The 20,858-nt window shown below is 49.7% G+C and overlaps 1 long non-coding RNA gene across 1 annotated transcript; it reads right to left on the bottom strand.

The window, feature by feature from the left end:
• Window positions 1-11,923: 11,923 nt before the first annotated feature.
• LOC131479120 (uncharacterized) lies at window positions 11,924-20,485 on the bottom strand. The gene is made up of 3 exons (XR_009244731.1): window positions 20,409-20,485; window positions 17,231-17,360; window positions 11,924-12,014 (listed from the first exon to the last, which is right to left on the bottom strand). It is a non-coding gene; the product is annotated as an uncharacterized LOC131479120 (long non-coding RNA).
• Between the last annotated feature and the right edge of the window lie 373 nt (window positions 20,486-20,858).

Raw genomic sequence — 20,858 nt, 5'->3', positions numbered from 1 at the left:
CCGGCACTGCCAACCAGGAAGGAGGAGGAGGAGGAGAGGAGGGAGGGAGGGCGGGCGGGCGGACAGCGGGACACACCAGCCGCCCCCACCGACCAACCCCCGCCGGCCTCACCAACCTCAACCCCCGCACACGCGCCGAGGCTCCGACAAGCCGACCCGCGGCGCCACCACCGGCCACCGCCGCCTGACGGGGCGGGGGGCGAGACACACGGGAAGGGGCCCGAGCGCCTTCCCCGACGGCCGCAGCGGGACCCCGGGAGCGAAGAACGACAGGGTCACGGAGACCCAGGACCAGGGAGCGGACGAAGAGCGAGATGGAGACAAAGGAGGCGCGGCAGCAGGAGCCAGCCGGCGAGCGAGCGAGGCCCAACAAGCGGTGACAAGCGGGAGCCGAGGGCCAGCGGACCCCCCCAAGCGCAAAGGGGCACGGCGGAGGAGGGCCTCCTCCACACGGACGGTCGGCCGAACCGGATGGCGGCCAGACGACGCACCCGGCCCCCACACCACGCGGGATAACACCGCCAGCGCTCTCCAAGCGCAAGGGCGGTCCCACATGGGGGAGGGGGGGCAGCCAGGCACAAACCACACACAGCCGGGGACCACCGTGCGACTCAGCCACCCCTCACGCGCACACACCGCCGACGATGAGGGGAAACGCCAGCCCCCGCACACCGCAGGCCACACACGTCGCAGCCAACCGACCCCCGACCCCAAAGAGCGCTCAACGCCACACGCCAGCGACACGAGGCCGCAGCGGGCGGCGAGGGGGTACCTCTATGGGGGGGTGGCATCAGACCACGGGGGAGAGGCACCAGAAGCGCGACGGGGAGCCACGAGGGAACACCTCGGGCCAGCGAAAGCCGGGTCCCTCCCGGAAAACAGACACGGGATGCCACCGCCCACACCCGGGCGGTCCCGTGACACGCCTGGGACACCGGAGCCCGCCTCCAGCGACCCCCACGTGTTCCCCGACGCGCGCCTGAGGCCCCCCCACCGGGGCCCCCAACGCGACACCGCCAACGCCCACACGCCAGGCGCCTACCTGCTGCCGGATCCCGGCCTCCATCCGCCAACATCCGGGCCCCGGTCCCGAGGGCCGCAACCCCGCAGGAACGCTCCCAAGGCCGACGCGGCCGAGGGGAGACCCAACAGGCCCAAACCCGTGGCCCCACCGCACCACCCTCGCTGGCGGTGACCAGCCAGCGGGCCAACGGCAAGCCCAGGGCGGGAAGCGAGCAGAGCCACCCCACACCAGGGCCACAGGGGCAGCACGGGACAAAGCCACACACAACCCCAGGGCCCCAGGTGGCAAGCGGAAGGCCACACACCGGAGGCGACACACGCACACCGCGTGCGTGCGTGCGAGCGACCACAGGAGCCCCTCCGTCAGGCCCACAGTAGGCACCGGGACACACCCGGCCCGGCCCAGCGGGACCCTCCCCCGACCCAGAGGGGGGAGGCACGGGCCACGGCGAGGTAGAGGTGCGAGAGGCAGCGTCCGGCCCCCAGCGGAAGGGGGCCGGAAGAGCCCACGCGTAACCCCCACACACTCCCCGAGGGGAGGGCGGAGGGAACGAGCGACCATCGCCACCTAACGCACAACGAACCCAAGCCATCCGCGTCGTCAGCAGCGTGGCTACCGACACACACCAGGAGGGAAGGAACGGCGACAAGCGGGGGATAACAGCACCCCATCACGTAAGGCACGTCCCTGTCAGATCGCTAGAGAAGGCTTTTCTCACCGAAGGCGGGCCGCACCCCACCAACCCCGAGCGCACTTCTCACCAGGCCAAGAGGGCCCTTCGAGGGAGCAACACCCAACCCGCGGGGCGAGCCCGAAGCCGGGCGGAGGGGTCTGCGGTAGAGGAAAGGAAGCCACCTGCCCCCACAGACGCGCAGGGGACACCAGCGGCCAAGCAAGGCCACAGGCGGCAGCAGCAGCAGCGGCGGCGGCGGGCCTGCGCTGCACCCACGCTACCTCTTCCTTACCGCCTCGACCCCCCAGGGACTCCCACGCACCAAGCAGCACACAACAGCGAGGCTGCGACGGCACACCCAGGAGAGAGCACACCGGGGCAGTGAAGGAGCGACGGCACCACTCGGTTCCAGGCGCCTGAGAGGCAAACGACCTGGACCGCTCCAGGAGCACCGCAGAGAGCTGAGCAGGGTCAGACTCTGCCAGACAAGCCCCGCACCACCACCGCGGGACAGGGCCCGCCCACACACCATGACACACCGACACGGCAGAGGGCGAAGGGTGTCCGCCACGTCCGAGGACCCCCGCCTGGACCCCCAACGCCAGCACCTTCAGGCGGCACAAGGCAGAGGGAGCGGAGATCGAGCCGGATTCCGCACCCCTGGCCTCTCCCACCACGCCGAGGCAGGGGAAAGAGGAACCAGGAGCCTGCAAGACAGAACGAGCAGCTCGGCAGCATTCGCCATGAATGGCCGTCCCTCGTCTGTAAGCGGCTTAGGCCCGGCCCAGGAGAGCACCACATCACCACATCGGTCAAGTCTCGGTCTAGGATTATTACATCACGCGAGGCACAGGGGGTCACGCCCAGCGAGGACAGCTGCCAGGGGGGTCCGTCGGCAGCCTCGCCAGCCCCTTGCCTCTTCAGCAGCGGTGGCCAACCCCAGTGGAGGAACGCCTGACACGCACACGCGGCATAAAGCCAACGACCACTGAGACTCAGTTCTGAGGGGGTTCTGTCAGCCACCACTACGCAGCGGGCCACCTGCGGCAGAAGACAGACACGGGTATAGGACCCAGCGCCCAGCCTCACCTCTGCCGCTCTCGGGGCAAATTCTAAGCCGGAGATGGTGGCACCGTCGCAGGGCTAAACCAGGATCGCACACCAAGCTCCAGCACGAACCCAGGCAGGGAGCTCGGCACCGGATGGGCAGGGGGAACGCAGTCCAGCGCCAGGCCGCCAGCAGCCCATCGCGCTCCCCCCTACCGCCCCAGACGCGAACCCAGGGGCCCAGCTCTTCCGGTGACAGTCACCAGGAGACAGCGTGTCAGCACCTACCTGCAGATCCAAAATGACAACTGCAGGTGTAGAAATGCCCTTCCAGGGGACAACAGGGACAACCTATGGGACACAGCCGCCCCTCAGATGGGGGCCCGGGTCACAAGTCCCCAAAAACACAGCCATCGCCCACAGGGCATGCTCCTGTGGCCACCTGGTCGACCCCAGGAGTTAGAGAAAAGCAAACAACTCTACAGCCCCACCAACGGCCGCGACCAGGTCCCCCTAGGGTGCGGGTGACAAGTGTCGGGCCGGCGGCCCAGGGCCTCAGCCCCGCCAACGGCCCCGGCCGGGTCCCCTAGTGCAGGCGACAAGTGTCGGGCCGGTGGCCGTGGCCTCGCAGCCCCGCCAACGGCCCCGACCAGGTCCCCCTAGGGTGCGGGTGACAAGTGTCGGGCCGGCGGCCCAGGGCCTCAGCCCCGCCAACGGCCCCGGCCGGGTCCCCTAGTGCAGGCGACAAGTGTCGGGCCGGTGGCCGTGGCCTCGCAGCCCCGCCGACGGCCCCGACCGGGTCCCCTTGTGCAGGCGACAAGCGTCTGGGCCGGCGGCCGTGGCCTCAAGCCCCACCAACGGTCCCGGCCGGGTCCCCTAGTGCAGGCGACAAGTGTCGGGCCGGTGGCCGTGGCCTCGCAGCCCCGCCGACGGCCCCGATCGAGTCCCCTAGTGCACGGTGGCAGTGATAAAAGGGTGTGCTGGTCGACCCCATGCACTCTAGCGGTACTCCAGCCCGGTTACAATCGGGAGCGAGCAGACACCTACCCACCCCCGCAGCTGCCTGCCTGCTCACTTGCAAGCCTCCAGGCTCAATCTCCGAACAGCACACGAGCCACCAAGGTCCCAGCAGGGCTGGGACTCTCCCGCCTGCAGCTTGGGGACTTTGTCACATCCTGTCCCGGGCTCTCCACCCACTTGCTCGCCCTTGCCGGCTCCAGAATGCTCTACAGCTACAGCACGGCTGCCACCAGGTGGAGTCAGACAGCCAGCACCAAGGGACAAAGGGACAGCACGCTGGATGCACGCAGCCAGGCAATGAAGCCGAGATAGGCAGGGAAATGTGTGTCACTGCCTCCCTCCCTCCCTCCCCTCGCAGGGGGTGCTGGCTGGTCCCGGCCGCCAGGTCGGTTGCTTTGCCTTGCCTCTCATTTAGAACCAAACTGTGTCGTGACCGTCACTGGTGAAATGTTAACATTCGGTGTTGATGCATGGAACACCAGGTCGCGTGGCTTGGGGAGAATCGAGTTGTAGTAGTGAGTGACCACGCATCTACTGTGACAGGATACATCTGACCTATCAGTACAGTCTTGGGGGAAGGGTGGATAGACTTGGTCACACACAGGTAAAGGAAAACGGCAGACAGAAAATAAAATGAAAACACCGACATTGAGAGAGAAAAGGGAGAGAGAAACGGGGGGGGGGGAGAGAGAGAATGAGAACTGAAAGGAAGGCAAAACTAAGAAAGAAAGAAAAAAAAAAAAAAACCAGGAAGACCAAAAACTAGGAAAGGAGAAAGACAACATAAAGGGAAGCAATGGACACAATAGAACAAAATTTTTGGGGGGGGAAAAAAAAAAACAGACACACACGAGTAAAACAGATGAGGCAAGATAATAAATCCAGCATGAGGACGCGAGAGAAAAACATATATAGATTGAAAGAGAAGAGAGAAACAAGTTAAGAAGGACCAAGGAAGCCAAAGGTAAAGGAAGAAGGCAGACAGAAAATAAAATGAAAACACCGACATTGAGAGAGAGAGAAAAGGGAGAGAGAAACGGGGGGGGGGCTGGGGGGAGGAGAGAATGAGAACTGAAAGGAAGGCAAAGGTAAGAATACAAAAAAAAAAAAAGAAGAAGAAGAAGACAAAAACTAAGAAAAGAGAAAGACAACATAAAGGGAAGCAATGGAAACATTAGGGGAGAACACACACACACACACACACACACACACACACACGCAGGTACAACGGCCAGACACACACCGATGAGGGAAGAAAATAAATCCAGAATGAGGACGCGAGAGAAAGGCCTATAAAGATTGAACGAGAAAAAACAACTCAAGAACAACCTAGGGGAAGGCAGAGAATGTAAGGATGAAGACTGTCAAATAAAGGTGGGAGTCACAAGTGAAATTCTAGGAGATGTAGGGGAGTGGGAGAAGGAGAGGAGACAGTGAAAAGGAGAAAGCGAAAGAAAGAGAGGAAAGCGGGAATCGGCGAGCAAAACAGAGAAAGAGAGAGAGAGAGAGAGAGAGAGAGAGAGAGAGAGAGAGAGAAACAGAGCCTAAAAGGAATGGAGAGATCCAAGAAGAAAGAACTAAGGCAACATCCCTGGGAAGGTAACAGATCCCCCCGCCTGGACGTGGCAGGAGCACCTAGAGAGGCGCGCACAGTGCAGTCCCGGCCCGGCGGAAGGACGGTTTCTGCCGCCGCGGCCCCCTCCCCCCTCCCCCCTCCCCCCACCGCCGGCACCGCCGCCACTGCTCAGCCAGCAAGCCAGAAGCCCGACTGTGCTTACTGCGCCTGCGCCAGACCGGCTCTCTCCCTCCCTCCCTCCCTCCCTCCCTCCCTCCCTCCTCCTTCCTCGACCCCCCCAAACTCCACCCCGACCACCACCCCGAGGCCTCGCGAGACGCGAGACTTGTTCAGACGCGGGCGCCATCTTGAAGCCATTATTGCTTGTGATTAATGGCATACAGCCACACCCTCACTCCTTTTTCCAGCCACTCCCTGGGAACCTGATGTAAGGGCCAGCAGTGACTAGCACAGCGTTGTTGAGACATTCCGCCTGAGCCCTCCCTGGAGCCAAACTGTAAGGTCCATACATGGGCTGATGTTTCATGACTTGAATTAATTACAGTTTAGCTGATGAGAATCCATTTCTAAATAAAATTTTCACTTGAGAGGCCAGCGCAGAGTGCAGGAGGATTAACCTCCCCATAAAGCCCTTACATGTATGGCAGTGCTCCTCCTAGTGTCAGACGCTGGCCAGAGCAGAGCAGTGCAGCATGGTCCCTGAGTTAACAGGTAACACACAGGAGCTGGCACTAATTAGGAGGCCAAGGTTGAAGACATCGTTGCGGATGCAAATTCTGCTCTCTTGCTTCTTTTAATATTTGTGAGAACAAAGGGCAAGCAGAGCAGTGAGAAGTGCAGGAAGCTGATTGATCTTCTCTACTTTTCCCACACAGAGTCAACGTGCTAGCATTTCAATGTGAATTAGGCCTTGCCTACCTACCATGATGACAGCAAGCTAAGCTGAAACCCCAGGGACGCTCAGGCCTGAGAAATTAGGCCTCTGAGAATGGGCAATGAGGTCATGTCTTCTGGCTGATAATCTGGGCGAGCGCGATCACCCCAGACATGTTTAGAGTTCATTAAGGAGTCCGAGCTTGGTGATAATAGGGCACTTCTTAAAAAGCAAATCAGAATTCCATGTGACAATGCAGTCAATCGTAATTCAAGCAAACATAATCTCCAAAGCAACAAATGTTCATTACCCTTTAGTCCATCCAATAAGCTTCAGACCTATGTCACAGCTTCCCCAACAATATAGGCTATCCGAACAGACATGCAACAAATAACCTGTGCACACTTACAAGGCTGCGAAGATTCACCTTTCCCTGGCTTCTCTGCCCACATTCCATAACCGATAGGCCTCACCTCTGCTGGAACTTCTGATAGTACACAAACCACAAACAGCATTACTATACCCTTAGTCTCATTTAAACAGCACTCAGGGACCATGTGCAGGGGATTACCTGTGCTGGGTCAGCCAAGAGTCAAGGTAGCAGAGTAACTGCAGGACCTGAGCAGAAAGCGCAAGCTCTGCCTCACAGGTAGTTTAAAGGGCTTGGGAGGGGAGTGGTTACAAAACAATGCAATACCCTCCCCTCTCAGTTGATAGGGGAGGCACAGGCAGAAGCAAATACATAGGCGGTGCAGGGGAGTGGCTGAGGATGAAATTAACATTCCATTGGTGTTAGGCCCCGCCTTCAGTTCAGATGGCAGGGGACACAGCCACATTTCATTGGCCCACTGTCAACGGGTGCTGTCTATCTTTGGCTCCTCCCCATAACATTCCTCACTTCTAACACCTGAGTCAAACCTTTGACTCACTCAGGTATCACATCCAGCCATTGGTTCACGCCCTAAATGGCCTCAATGGCAGCAGCAGAGCTGTTTGAAACCCGTTCTCCAGAAGTCTAATCCATCGGCACTGTGCACAAATGCCCAGGCTGTCTTTTATCCAGGCAAGTGTATACACGTATCCATACATATGGTAACTGGGGACAGACATCAGCTGTTGCTTTACACTGACTGGCAGATGCAGGTTGGCAAGCCACGTGCGAAATGTGTATGGGTCACTGAGAAGGTGTGCAGGGTCCCAGGGCAGCACAACACATCACTGAAGGGAGGGGGGGGGAGAATCCCAGAGTCTATGTAATTACAACACAATGTAATTAATGAATAAATTTAATAAAAAAAATAAAGTACTACCAAATAAATTTGATAAAAAACACACACACACACACACAGAAAAAAAAACATCACTGAAGACAGGGCTCACGGACCTGTGTAATCACAGGCAAGAGGCTGTGAATTGCTCAGGGAAGGCAGTTTGGGGATGTATGGTTACATCCACAGCAGACCTCTTACAGTAAACTCTACATGCAAGAAGAGAATGGAGTGACTTATTCCAGATTCTAAAAGAAAAAAATTGTCAGTCCAGGATAATCTACCAAGCTAACTTTAACTCTGCTTGAAAATGAAATAAACTTATTCCACAGTAAGGAAAAGTTACATCACACTGCCTATAAAACTGTGTCACATACTGCAATGTAATCAATTAAAAAAAAAGGAATGTTACTCTTCCAAACCTGCCCTACAAAGGATACTTAAAGATGTTCTCTTGACAGTGAACAGGAATACCACCTAACAAAAGGCAAATGTGCATGCCAGCAAAATAATGGAAGAAAAAATCAATGAATAACCCATTGCTAAAACGACACGGTTATTTACCTGTATTTTAGCATGCTCCGCTGCAAACTGACTTCAGGGATGGCAAGGCCAAGGCCAGTCTGCCCCCATGGAGCTCCTGTTTATGATAGGGGAAGCCAGGGCACTGGGCAAATTACCATCTGCTCATATAAACCTTGAAGCTAAATGGCCTAAAATCATCAAACAAACATTATAGATAAGTACACTGCATTATAAAAACAAAACCCACCTAATTGTTACTTTGAGGAGACATAACTCATCAAGAAAGATAAAACTACAGCTCAAGGGTTTTGATCTCTTTTTAAAGTTATGTCTCTTCAAAACACTGTTTTTCCTTTATCAAATTCTTAACTAACACAAGAGTCATAGTGTAGCATCATTTTCTTCAGTGTGATATTAGTGGTTCGGTAGCGTAATCATTAGTTTCATGGTGTTGTGAATTTCTATTTTGATTCCTTCCTGCTTTTGATTTGGTATTGTGCTTTTTCCTTTAAAGAGATGTATAGTAGCTGTCTAATAGAGGCTATCTTGTCCAGTTTTGAGGATACAATGCAGTGCAATTTCTACATCCAGCTCAAAGCTGGACTACCAATGAAAGTAACTATACCTTGACAACAGGATGCTGGACTGTCTGCAATTGTCCATGCCCGCCATGACGGGCATATGACTATTTTTGAAAAACTGGACTATAGGAATAACATGGGGAAACTCAGTGGTGGGATGGGGACTAGGGGTAGGTGTTAGGTAAATCATAGGGCGTATGGAACTGTACCAGAAAATGGCAATAAATATAAATAAATGAGTAAGTAAGTAAGTTACAGAAGCAATTGGACCTTATGATCAACATTTTCCCGCGTTGTTAATTGATATGTACTCTTGATTTCTACGCTTTCATTTGGTATCAGAGTCCTGACCGTAAGCATCTTGGGGTTCTGGTTTGTTCCCTCATTTCTCCTGCTTCGCTCTAAGATGGAAGCTGATTCCATTGTGAAGGACTCCAAGGATGTACAGTTGGACCTGCAGACCTTTTATCAGGGGTAATGGCAGGCCACACAGAAAAGACCAAACAGTCAGTCACATGCAGCCCACAAAAGCAAAGCCAAAAGGAGAGCGCACATTATTTTCACAGCTGCACTCACTTTGCCATACAGACAGTAAACAGGCAACTCTTCCAGCCCATTCAAAACAAACCGAAAGACAGATCAATTCATACATCATCATGTCTTTTCCTTTTTTATGATGTATTTATTTTTATTGGAAAGGCCAATATGTGGAGAGAAGGAGACACAGAGAGAAATATCTTCCACATGCTGGTTCACTCCCAAAGTTGCTTCAGTAGCCAGAGCTGAGACAATCCAAACTGGGGTGCCAGGAGCTTCTTTTGGGTCTCCAACATGGGCACAGCATCCCAACCTTTGGTCTGTCCTGTACTGCTTCGCCAGGCCACAAGCAGAGAGCTGGAAAGCAAAATGGGACAGTCGGAACATGAACTAGTGGTCACATGGCACCCACATGCATGCAAGACACGGAGGCAATCAGCCCACATGCCAGGCCTGATCTTATCATTCTACCTTATCTCACAGCAGAAATGCTGTCAGAACATGCCTGTGACTATAGATTTCAAGCTGAGTTCACGCAAGTTTTAGAGCTAAGAATCCCCTTGCTAACATTGTAAAGGCCACATAATGTCTACTTGCTCAGAGACTAGAAGCATAAGGAGTTAGCTGGACAGCAGAACAGGTAGTAGTGGTTCTGCCTTATTCTGCCATCAGGGATGCCCTCCAAGGCCAGTCGGCCCCCCAAAAGCACTTGTTTATGCTGGGGGAAGCCAGGGTGCTGGGCAAACAAGGGGCCTGTGATAGAAGCTGCACTTAAAAGAGCAGGGTAATGGGAACAGAGCCACCCTGGGTGTTAAAGAACTCCTGGGTCAGAACCACAGCACCTATAGGACTATATGTTCACTGTCTGCACCCCACTAGCTGGCCATGCTCTGTGAATTCATTCACATTTAATTAAAATGACTTGGTGGTGAAAACAATATTCTTATATAAATTACTGAAAACTATCCAAATCACCCAGTAAAAGCATTTTCTAAAGTAGATTTTAGCCTAGCATTCAGACATACCCTTGTGCACTCACACTGCATAGCTGACCGCTTGTATTCCAGTACTGGCCTTACCCTTGACCCCAGTTTCCTGGTTGCTGCACACCGTGGGACGCAGAGGGTGATCGCTGCAGAAGCTACAGCACTCCCACCGACATGGAAAACCTGGCCTCCATTACCGCCTTCTGCTTTGGGCCCCCAGGCACTGTGCTCCTTGAGCAGGAGCAAGTGAGCTGGAGTGATCTCTCTCCTTTTCACACAAAAGTACCTTTTAACAAAAAATGCCAGAACATAATCTGATTTAACTGTGTTATGTACAAACTCCACATTTTTTCTACTGTAAAAATATTAAACAAGTTATTCTTATATATTATACATTTTCATATACCAGGTTTTAAAAATTATTTTTATTTGAAAGATTATTGAGTTACATAAAGACAGAAGGAGACAGAGTGAGAGGGAGATGGTTTATCTGCTGGTGCACTCGCCAAAGAGTCCCATGGCTGCTGCTAGGTCACTCTGAAGCCAGGAGCCAGGAGCTTCATGTGAGTGTCCGACATGAATGCAGGGTCCCAGGCACTTGAGCTACCTTCTGTTGCTTTCCCAGGCACGTTGGGAGGAAACTTTCATGGAAGTGGAGCTAACAGGACCTGAACCAGAGCCCACATAGGGTGCTAGCAGCAAAGGAAAGCTTAGCCTGCTACGCCATGGCGCTGGCAGCAAATTTTCTTATTTTTATAAGCCAATCATTAATGAATGTAGGATACATCACCAAGATGAATCACAATCTCAATGAAAATCTACTATCATTATAGTAATAAACACCGAGCCAAGCACCGGACACTTATGTATGAAGTTGCATACACATTTTTAGGTAAGAAAGAAATCAGTCTAAGGGTATGAGACAAGTATAAGGAAATGAAGCTTCTGCAGCAAAGCCTGATGCAGCTCCGCAGCACGTCTTGGGAGCACATCATGCAGGAAGCCCAGTATCTCACTCTATGAAGTCCTGCCATACCCCAGTCGGTTTATGAATGGTCCCAACATTTCTCCTACACAAGGAACCCTAGCAACATTCTAATTGAGCTACCCTGTCTTACAACTTCAGATATTTAAACCTGGAAGAAACTGTGTCTGTTGCACATGCAGTGAACAAAAGTGTTTTCTCTGGTACAAGCAGTAAGCCTAACTATTTCCTACAGAGACTGTCTTTGTTACTAAAGAATACTATATCTGGGAATGCCCTCTAACATGATGTCCTTGGTGTCTCAGAGAATGGAGACTTGACACTAAGAACTAGAGTTCCAACTCTTAAACCACATTCAGAGCTTCTTCACTTTAATTAGCTGTCATGTATGTGATGGTACAAAACCACTTGGGACTAAACAATGAGGATGCGTTAGTTCAGATCGCAACTTGAGGGCTTGGGAACTGCGACCCTCAGTCAGACATTCACCATTTCAGGTCTCAGTTGTGACCATGTAATATAGTAACACTTAGCTGACAAAAACATATTATGCACATGAGAGCCTGTGCGACTCAAAGACATTGCAGTGACTTAAAATAAATGGTTTCAGCTCAATGAACATTCCAATGCTTGGAATACTTTATTTCTCACTGGGATTAAAGAACGATTCTGGAATAATAGATCTGAAGCACCAGGCACTGACCTGTGTACAAAGACTTCACATTGGCTGGGTGGCTCCACAGTCGTCCCATCATGCTCTGGTCGCAGGCTGGGTGGCTCCACAGTGATCACACCTTGCCTGGTCACAGGCTCCTTGCAGCTGGTTCACACTCTCTGTAATGGTCACAGTCTGGTCTTGCAGCAGTCCCTACATCCATCACATCCTTTGCCCTGGGCATTTCCTTGAGCAGACACCTCCTGACAGACACAGGAAGATGTGGAAATTCAAGTTATTATTACGGCTGCAACCCCAAACTAACATTTCATGAAAACAAGCTACCTTCATTGATGAAGGCCGCCATCAGATTATTTCTGTACATCAGCATCTTCACGAACTCAAACAGCTGTGGGAGAAGAACACTTAAATATATAAAACTAGGCATCATGACCTGATACTCTATGTACAAAAGTTTGTCTTCCTACAGATTCAATACTGAAATCAATACTTTTGCAGGCTAAGTGATGTTTTCAGCTGGCCTTTAAAATGAATGCAAATCCCATGAATGAGTTTTGAAGCATAATAACTGGATTATGCTGCTCAGAAGTTTCTTTTTGAGACAGAAGTCTGCATTGGTCCTGGTCCATTATATAATATCTAGAATTTGTCTCTAACACTGAATTATCTCTGGGTTTAAAGATATTGCGGTAGTGCTGTCTCTGAAAAGATATCTACCTCTCAATCCTTGCAGAATCTGAAAATTTATTTTTGTGTGTTACAGTGTGCTATTTCACATGTATGAATGATATTCTACACTTATCAATATATACGGCAGATATTACTATTGATATTTATCAGCTAAGACAGACAACAGTGACAAAGGCCATGGCTTAGTGGTTAAAGTCCTTCCTTGAATGCGCCGGGATCCCATGCGTACGTAGGTTCTAATCCTGGCAGCTCCACTTTCCATCCAGCTCCCTTCCTGGGTGGGCAGTCTGGATGGCCCAAAGCCTTGGGACCCTGACCCCAAGTGGGAGACCTGGAGGAGGTTCCTGGCTCCTGGCTCCAGATCAGCACAGCACCGGCCGTTGCACTCACTTGGGGAGTGAATCGTCGGCGGAGGATCTTCTTCTCTGTCTCTCCTACTATCTGTGTATCTGACCTTGTAATAAAAATAAACAAATAAAATAAATGTGAAAACACATGAGTGGTAGTCGCAAATAAAGGCAAGCTAACGACAGCATTTTTTCCATTAAAATCTTTAAATTGGGCCCTGCGTGATAATGTAGTGGTTGAGGTCCTCGCCTTGCACAAGCCAGAATCCCATATGGTCACCAGTTCTAATCCCGGTGGCCCTGCTTCCCATCCAGCTCCCTGCTTGTGGCCTGCGAAAGTAATCAAGGACGGCCCAAAGCCTTGGGACCCTGAACCCACATGGGAGACCTGGAGGAGGTTTCTTGCTCCTGGCTTCAGATCGGCACAGCACTGGCTGTTAGATCTTTCTCTCTGTCTCTCCTCCTCTCTGTGTATCTGACTTTGCAATTAAATAAATAAATCTTTAAAACAAATCTTTACATTGAGTTGAAGATGGAAGTGTCAAAATAGACAAATATTGGTACACTGCATCTTCACAGATGGAACAACTACCAGGAAGTAAATAGGAAAAGGGGACTGTCAGGTTTGGGGGTGAGGTTTGGCTCCTAGCATTACAGACAATGGAGAGCACTGGCTCCCCCATAGATGCTCCATTGCTCGTAGGCGACCTTCGTCCTTATCTGCTCCTGGGACTTCCAGAGCTAAGCTGCCTGCCTGGGGTCCACTAAAAGGACTAACAGAGTTGGTGCCAAATAAGTACAAGAAAACAGGACAACCTTTCAATGCAGAAACACTTCTCTTGGTGATGCTAGCTGTTACCATGACAACCTCCTCCCGGGCAAGTAATTGTGTTTGCTGGACTTATATTTCTTATTCACCAGTTAACAGACCAGTAATCTGGATCAATGTCACAGTTCTAGTATACCTTTAATTATTTGGTTGCAAGATCCTTATGATCTTAGGGGACCTCTTAAGCCTGAAGAGGAGAGGATGAAATTACATGACCCTTATCAGACAGGGTCTGATGGCATATCCAGCTGCAGAGGATATGAGGAACACCATTTACATGCATCTCCACAATCATGCCTGATGGCTCTTAAACAGCAGAAAAGAACCTCAGTTGTTTCTATCAAAGCTACTGGATTTTATTGTCATATTCTTAACCAGACTCATTCAAGACGTATATACATATATATTTACATATTTATATTTACATATCTACAGTAAAGCCTAGGTCATGTCATTGGATACATTGAGGATGCATTGAGGATAGCCCTGTGCCAAGTGCCCACGTCACTGTACTCTAATAAAGCAGCAGTCCGAGGCCCATAATCATTCCCTTCAAATGAGAGTAAACACCCCAGATTCTATCGCCTTGTATACAGCAGGCTGGTCTCCTCCAGCTCCTGATTGACCTCAGCAGCCTACACAAATTCATCAGTGGAAATTAGCAATGGCACTCAAACCACTTGAGATTTGGCAAGGACAGGTTGCTAACCAAAGTGGTTTCTTTCCATTTACCACCAGGAAAGACCAGGCAGTTCCTCTATAGGAACAGATCATCAGGTTTGGCTCCCTGTACTAGGTGTTCTTGCCACCCTTGCTTAAATTCTAGCATTAGCATTAATTTTTTTCCACCCAGTCTTTCTATGTTTTGAGAGTCCATGTATGTATCTGGCTCCCAGTACAATGTCCAGACCTCAGGCAGAAATCTCAAATACCATATGCCTTCACATGATTCTTCACGAAGTAGAGATTTAAAAGACTCATAGGATTGCAAATTACTGCAGTAACTGCAACTGTCGCAGTTGCAGGGCCTGCATTGCATCACTCAGAACAAACAATTGTATTCAGGACCCATCAATTTGGAATTCACCATGTTGCTTCTGGAAGATAAACTACAACCTATCAATCAAAGACTTTCATTAAAGAGTGCCTGGGATTATATCCCCTTTTGTGTTACCCCTGTTCCTTAGAATCAATCTTTGTTACCTTGGGATAGCGCAAGATATCATTTGTGGTGCCATGGAAATGTTTCTGGTCAATAGTTTGAATTGGAATGAGAAATTAGATCCATTTTCGGTGAAGTTACACAAGGTTCCAGGGTTAATATATTTACCTGGTTTACTGAACATATGTCTCATGTTAGTGTTTACCAATGCCTAATTTATTGGAGAGTACGAATTATTATTTTGATCATACTAACATAATGCCTTTTTTTGCAGGAAAATCATAAATTTATTGAAGTTTATATATTACACAATATTATTTATTTCGCATTTCATAGGTTGATCACTACTTTTTAGCTCATTAGACCCATAAGATTCTATTTTAAATTAATTGGCGGAAGAATAAAAATGGAAGAATAGAGTAAGGACACATTCAAACACACAGAAAAACATCAGCTAGTGTGAAGCTGAGAGGGCAAATTCCAGAAAATAGAAGAGGACAGAACAACAGCAGAGGGATACCTGGAGACTGACAGAAACAGGAAAGCAGCCTACACAGTGGTGTGGTGTTGCAGTGACTGATACTCCAGTGACATTCAGCTAATGGTGATCTGAACTCCACCGGCAGCTGAAACTACACCAGCAACAAGGTGGGAAAGGACATTCACCGTGAACTTGGGAGGTGAACCCAGACAGAGAACTGCCTGTCCTGCTGGTCTGTTTGATTTGACCAGGAGAAGAGACAGAGCAGCAGATCCCATATGGGCAGTGCAGGAGTAGGGTGGGTTTCAGCCCAGTCTGTCACCTAGAGCTGTATAGGGCATCTTTTGTTTAAGGAGGCAAGGGACATGGATAGCACTGTGCATGCACTGAGCTGGGAATGAACTCATTCCACTCAGTGAACAGGAACAAGGTGGAATCCTCCAGGCTCTACCCCAGATAGGTCTGGGTAGCCCTCAGACCTGATGGCCAGCAGATCAAGAACTCTAGTAGTGGCATATCAGGTGCCATTTCATATGGTGTAGCAAAGAGTTTAAGACTGCAGGGGACAACAGTGAGCTGCACATATACTAAACTCAGTGAGAACTCACTGAGCTCAGTGCATTGCACTGGTCATGCAGGAAAATAATACCAACTTTGGCACTATACGGGTCAAAATAGGTCCATGTGGCCTTCAAACCTAATGGTCAACAGATTCAGGCAAGATCACCAATAACAACCTAGGTTTATAGGACACTGGTGTCTCCCTAATCCTGGGACCTGCTCCAACCAAAAGTGGGAGAAAGGTTGTACAGGCAATGGTTCAGCCTCAGCACGGTACCAAAGGAGGTGGAGATTGGTGAGCCAGGAGTTGGGGCTACGGAGTTCTTTGTGTAAATCTAACATAAGAACCCAGAATGGAACTCTCTAGAAGGAGTAGACAAGTGACTGCAAACAAACAGCTGTGTGCCAGAGTAAGTAAAATCAAACTATAGATCTGTGGATGACAGAGCTTAGAAATCGGTCCCAAAGAGAAGAATCTGCCCCAACCAGAAGTACAGTGACCAAAGGAAAAAGCAGAGACAGAGGCGCAATGAATAGTTCTAAAGACTACTCTGCAAAGGAGCAAAACCTTTTGCCAACCTCAGAGCTAACTGAGGAAGACATTGAGAAATTTGGGGATACAGAATTCAAAACACTTGTTATAAACCTTCTGGTCAACAATGAGAAGCACGTAAAGCAGGTATTCAAGTAATTTAAGGAATATGTCACACTGGAAATGAATAAAATGAAAGCTGACATATCAGAAATAAAGAATACAGTAGAGCAAATTAAAAGCACAGTGGAGAGTCTCCAAAATAGAATGAAGGAGGCAGAAGAAAGAATCTGAAAATTGGAAGATATTTCCTGTCACCAGCGGGAAACAAACAAAAAGCTGGAAACAGACCGGGATGAGGCCAAACATAATGCCTTTTTGCATTATGTCCATTTAGTGTGCAAAAATAGACCCAATGACACGAATCAATGATGTAACGCCGCTATAGCGTCAATATGCTCATGCCTCATAATTCACCACAAAGCAGAAATGACAGAATAATTGCCAAATTCCTGGAACTCTGCAATCTCCTAAGAAACACTTGCATCCAGTCATGGGAAAAACCCTGATTCTGAAACACCAGGAAGCAAACACGAGATAGGAATAGTCTTCAGGTTTTAGAATTCCCAGGAAGGACAGTTACCTTCGATGCATCGTGTTTACTATCTACATTGAGGTACTAGGATTGGAATACTGAAATTTTGCACCATAAATCTGTATTGAAGTAATTGGATCAGAATCATACACACTGTTAATTTTTAACTGATCCATGTCAGACAATAACCCCCATTATGTATTCATATCATGCAGCTACTGATTTTCCCATAGATACTTGCTATAAACAGCCCATTCTTACTTTGTTCAAGGCACTTGCTGTTCATTCCAAGAGGTAGCTGCCCAACTGGATGTTCAATAAAAATCATTTCACCTTCTTGGAGCCTCACAAGATTTTTCTTGAAGTCTTACACTACTTGGAAACCATTCACCTGTGAAGAAATTCATAGAATACATAGGAATTAAGAAGAAACTACAAATACAAGAACTCAATTAAGAACTGAGAAAAGAATCTAACCAGAAATTTTTCAAATATTAGTGCCAACAAACATGTAAAACTTATCACTGCAATCAGGGGCATGGTGAAAAACAAAGTTGGTCATCTCACTTTACCTGGGAAATATATTATCAAGAACATTACATAAACACTAGTACAGCTGTGGGGAGGAAGCAATCCTCATATGGTGGTGATGGAACTACAAAGAAGCACACCCACTGATAGCAGCGTAAGCTTGCTTTAAAAGCTGAAATGCCATCTCTTCTGTGCAGAACTGAGAAAGAGGAAAGCAGCACCTAAGATCCCTGTCCTACTGTACTCACTGTGGCATCACGCACAGCAGCCAAGGGAGGGAAGCAAGCCGGGTCTCCATTAGCAGGTGAATGGATGAAGGAAAAGGTTACCAATACACGGTGCAATAGCATTCAGTTACAACAAGAATCAGAGCTTAGCATCTGCTGGAAAACACATGGATCTGGTGATCACTCTGCCCTTTCGTGCGTGGGAGGTGTGTTTTGAAGCTCATCAGAAATTGCAACGATGATTACTTAAAGTATTTAGTGTGGTTGAGGGAAAGGTGACAGAGGGGCACTGGATAATGGGGAGAAAATAAAGTTAGATCAAAAGCATAGGGGAAGGTATTTAGAGCATGAGTTGGGGTATTACCTGGGCTGCCAACATCACATGTTGGAAGTGCCTGGACTTCAATCTAGGCTCAATCCTAGCTTCCTGGTGATGTGCACCTTGGCAGGCAGCAGCTCAATCAGCCAGGATCCTGGATGGAGCTCTAGAAGCTGGGCTTCAGCCTGGCCAGGCCTTGATCATGTGGGCACCTGCAGTAAAACAGGTGGAATATATCTGTGTATGTGTGTGTGTGTCTTTCAAGTGAGTAAATTAAAAAGAGAAGTAAACACAACAACAACCTTACAAATGAGTAAATATAAAAAACAAAACTGCACTGCACGGGGTTATCTCTCAGAACAACGCATTACAGCGCCCCAGAGCAGATGGCAAGCCGCAAGCAGAAGGACAGTGACAGCAATGCCACAACTCAGGACTGAACTCTTCACCAGTAAATCTCTTCAGCTGCATACGTCAACCCAATGTTGACAGTAAAAATGAGTAATTCTTTATAGGGAAGATAGTAAGGGCTAAAGGATGACACAATTATATAAAATAAAGATGAAAACCTGTCTCAAACACACAGAGGGTGCTGAAGGCACCATGGTGTAAGTTAACTTATGCATGTATTGAGGCAGGCACTTGGGCTAGTGTTGTGGTGCAACAGGTCAAGCTGTCACATACGACAACAACAGGACAACTTGAATCCTGGCTTCCTATTTCGCTTTTAATGGATTTCTTTAGTTTTTGAAAGGCAGAGTTATAGAGCAGGATAGACAGATCTCCTGTTAGCTGATACACTCCACTCCTTTTCAACAGCCAGGGCCAAGCCAGGTCCAGACCAGGAACATGGAGCTCCACGCATGTCTCCCACATGGGTGGCCACGCTGCAAGCAACTGGGCCATCTTCTGATCCTTCCAAAGGTGTAAGAACCTTATAGAGCCATCAGTTTTTACTCTAGGCTACTCCATTTCCTATCCAGCTCCCTCATGTTGTGCCTGACAAAGCTACATAAGATGTCCCAAGTCCTTGGGCCCCTGCATCCACTCCTGTCTCCTGGCTTTGCCCTACATTTGCCCTGGTTTGGGGAGCTATTTAAGGAGCGAACTAGTGCACAACAGACTCTCTGCCTCTCCCTCTCTGTCTGTAACTGCTTTTCCGATACAGGAAAGAAATCGTCATGAGAAAATAAGGACAGAGATTCCCCGCTCCACTGTTCACCCCCTGAATGGGTCCTGACGGCTAAGAGTGGGGGGACAGGCGAAAGCCAGGAGACTCCAACACGTTCTCCCATAGAGGAGAACCTAAGCACTTAGGCCATCTGCCACAATTTCCATTTTTCATTAGTAGAGAGAGAAATCAGAAGTAGAACAAGCAAGACTTGAACTTATACTTACATGGGATATCAACATTGTAGGCAGAAGCCTAACACACTGCACCACAGTCCCTGCTGCTAAAGGAAATCCACGGAGATGCTTAAGAACAGATAACAAAATAGCAAAAGGAAGTAATATCATCCTAAGTGATCATAGGCATTGTCAAGTCTGTGCTGGGGAAATGAGAAATGGAAAGAGACTTAGAACCTTCTGTGACAATTTAGAATGCAAGCCAGCACACCTGGAACTGCGAATCTGGAGGAAAAGGGAGCAGAAAATATGGGCTTAGAAACAATTGTGAAACTCTCCCAACATTTTTTTTTAAAGATTTATTCAGTTTATTACAAAGTCAGATATACAGAGAGGAGGAGAGACAGAGAGGAAGATCTTCCGTCCGATGATTCACTCCCCAAGTGAGCCGCAACGGGCCGGTGCGCGCCGATCCGACGCTGGGAACCAGGAACCTCTTCCGGGTCTCCCATGTGGGTGCAGGGTCCCAAAGCATTGGGCCGTCCTCGACTGCTTTCCCAGGCCACAGGCAGGGAGCTGGATGGGAAGTGGAGCTGCCGGGATTAGAACCGGCGCCCATATGGGATCCCGGGGCTTTCTAGGCGAGGACTTTAGCCACTAGGCCCGAAACTCTCCCTACATTTTGTGAAAGGCCTCAATTTACACTTTCAACTTGCTCGGAAACTCGAATCAAAGAGATACAAAGAAAACTGTTCAGGACAAATCATGACCAAGTTACTGTAATCTAAACATGAAGAGAACACTTCGAAAGTGGCCAAAGACAGAGAAGCACAGAGCATAGCAAGGTACAACCAGGAATGCATAACAGCTGCTTCCCATCACACATCAGGACACCATCACCCAGGGCCACAATCTCCCTCCTAGAAGTCACTGTCCCCCATTTCTCCTGTGAACTGTACACTCAAGGCAGGAGTAGGAAGCCAGCAGCCCCATGGGGAAACAGGACATCACTTACTAAACCCACACAGCATCCACCTGCACTGCACCTGGCAGAGTTCTCAGGGAATCGGGCAGTGCTGTCGATACGCTCATCTGCAGTTAGGCATCTCAGCGCCAGAACCTGCATGTGGTCTCACACACCTCGCAGTTCACCTACCTCGGGAGCCTGTCACTGCACAGCCACCACACACGGCCAGCTCGTTCAGCCAGCTCCTTCCACTTCTCCTATTCCAGGAGCACACACCAGTCTCTGGCGCCTCACAGTCTTTTGGCAATGTGATCACTGACATCGCGCTGTCTTCTTCATCCCTTCCAGGGCCAGAGGATGCACCACCATTGTTCTGGACGCGGTCCGGTGTGCAGGTTCCGTCTTCACGGGGTGGCGCCAGCTGAGATCCACCGCTGGGTCTGCATTCACCACGTGGGGAACAGCACCCCACTCCGGGGCCCTCCAAAGCCCACAGGA

Source organism: Ochotona princeps, unplaced genomic scaffold (genome assembly GCF_030435755.1).
Source record: "Ochotona princeps isolate mOchPri1 unplaced genomic scaffold, mOchPri1.hap1 HAP1_SCAFFOLD_376, whole genome shotgun sequence".
Taxonomy (NCBI): domain Eukaryota; kingdom Metazoa; phylum Chordata; class Mammalia; order Lagomorpha; family Ochotonidae; genus Ochotona; species Ochotona princeps.
This window is presented reverse-complemented; position numbering and strand designations above follow the sequence as displayed.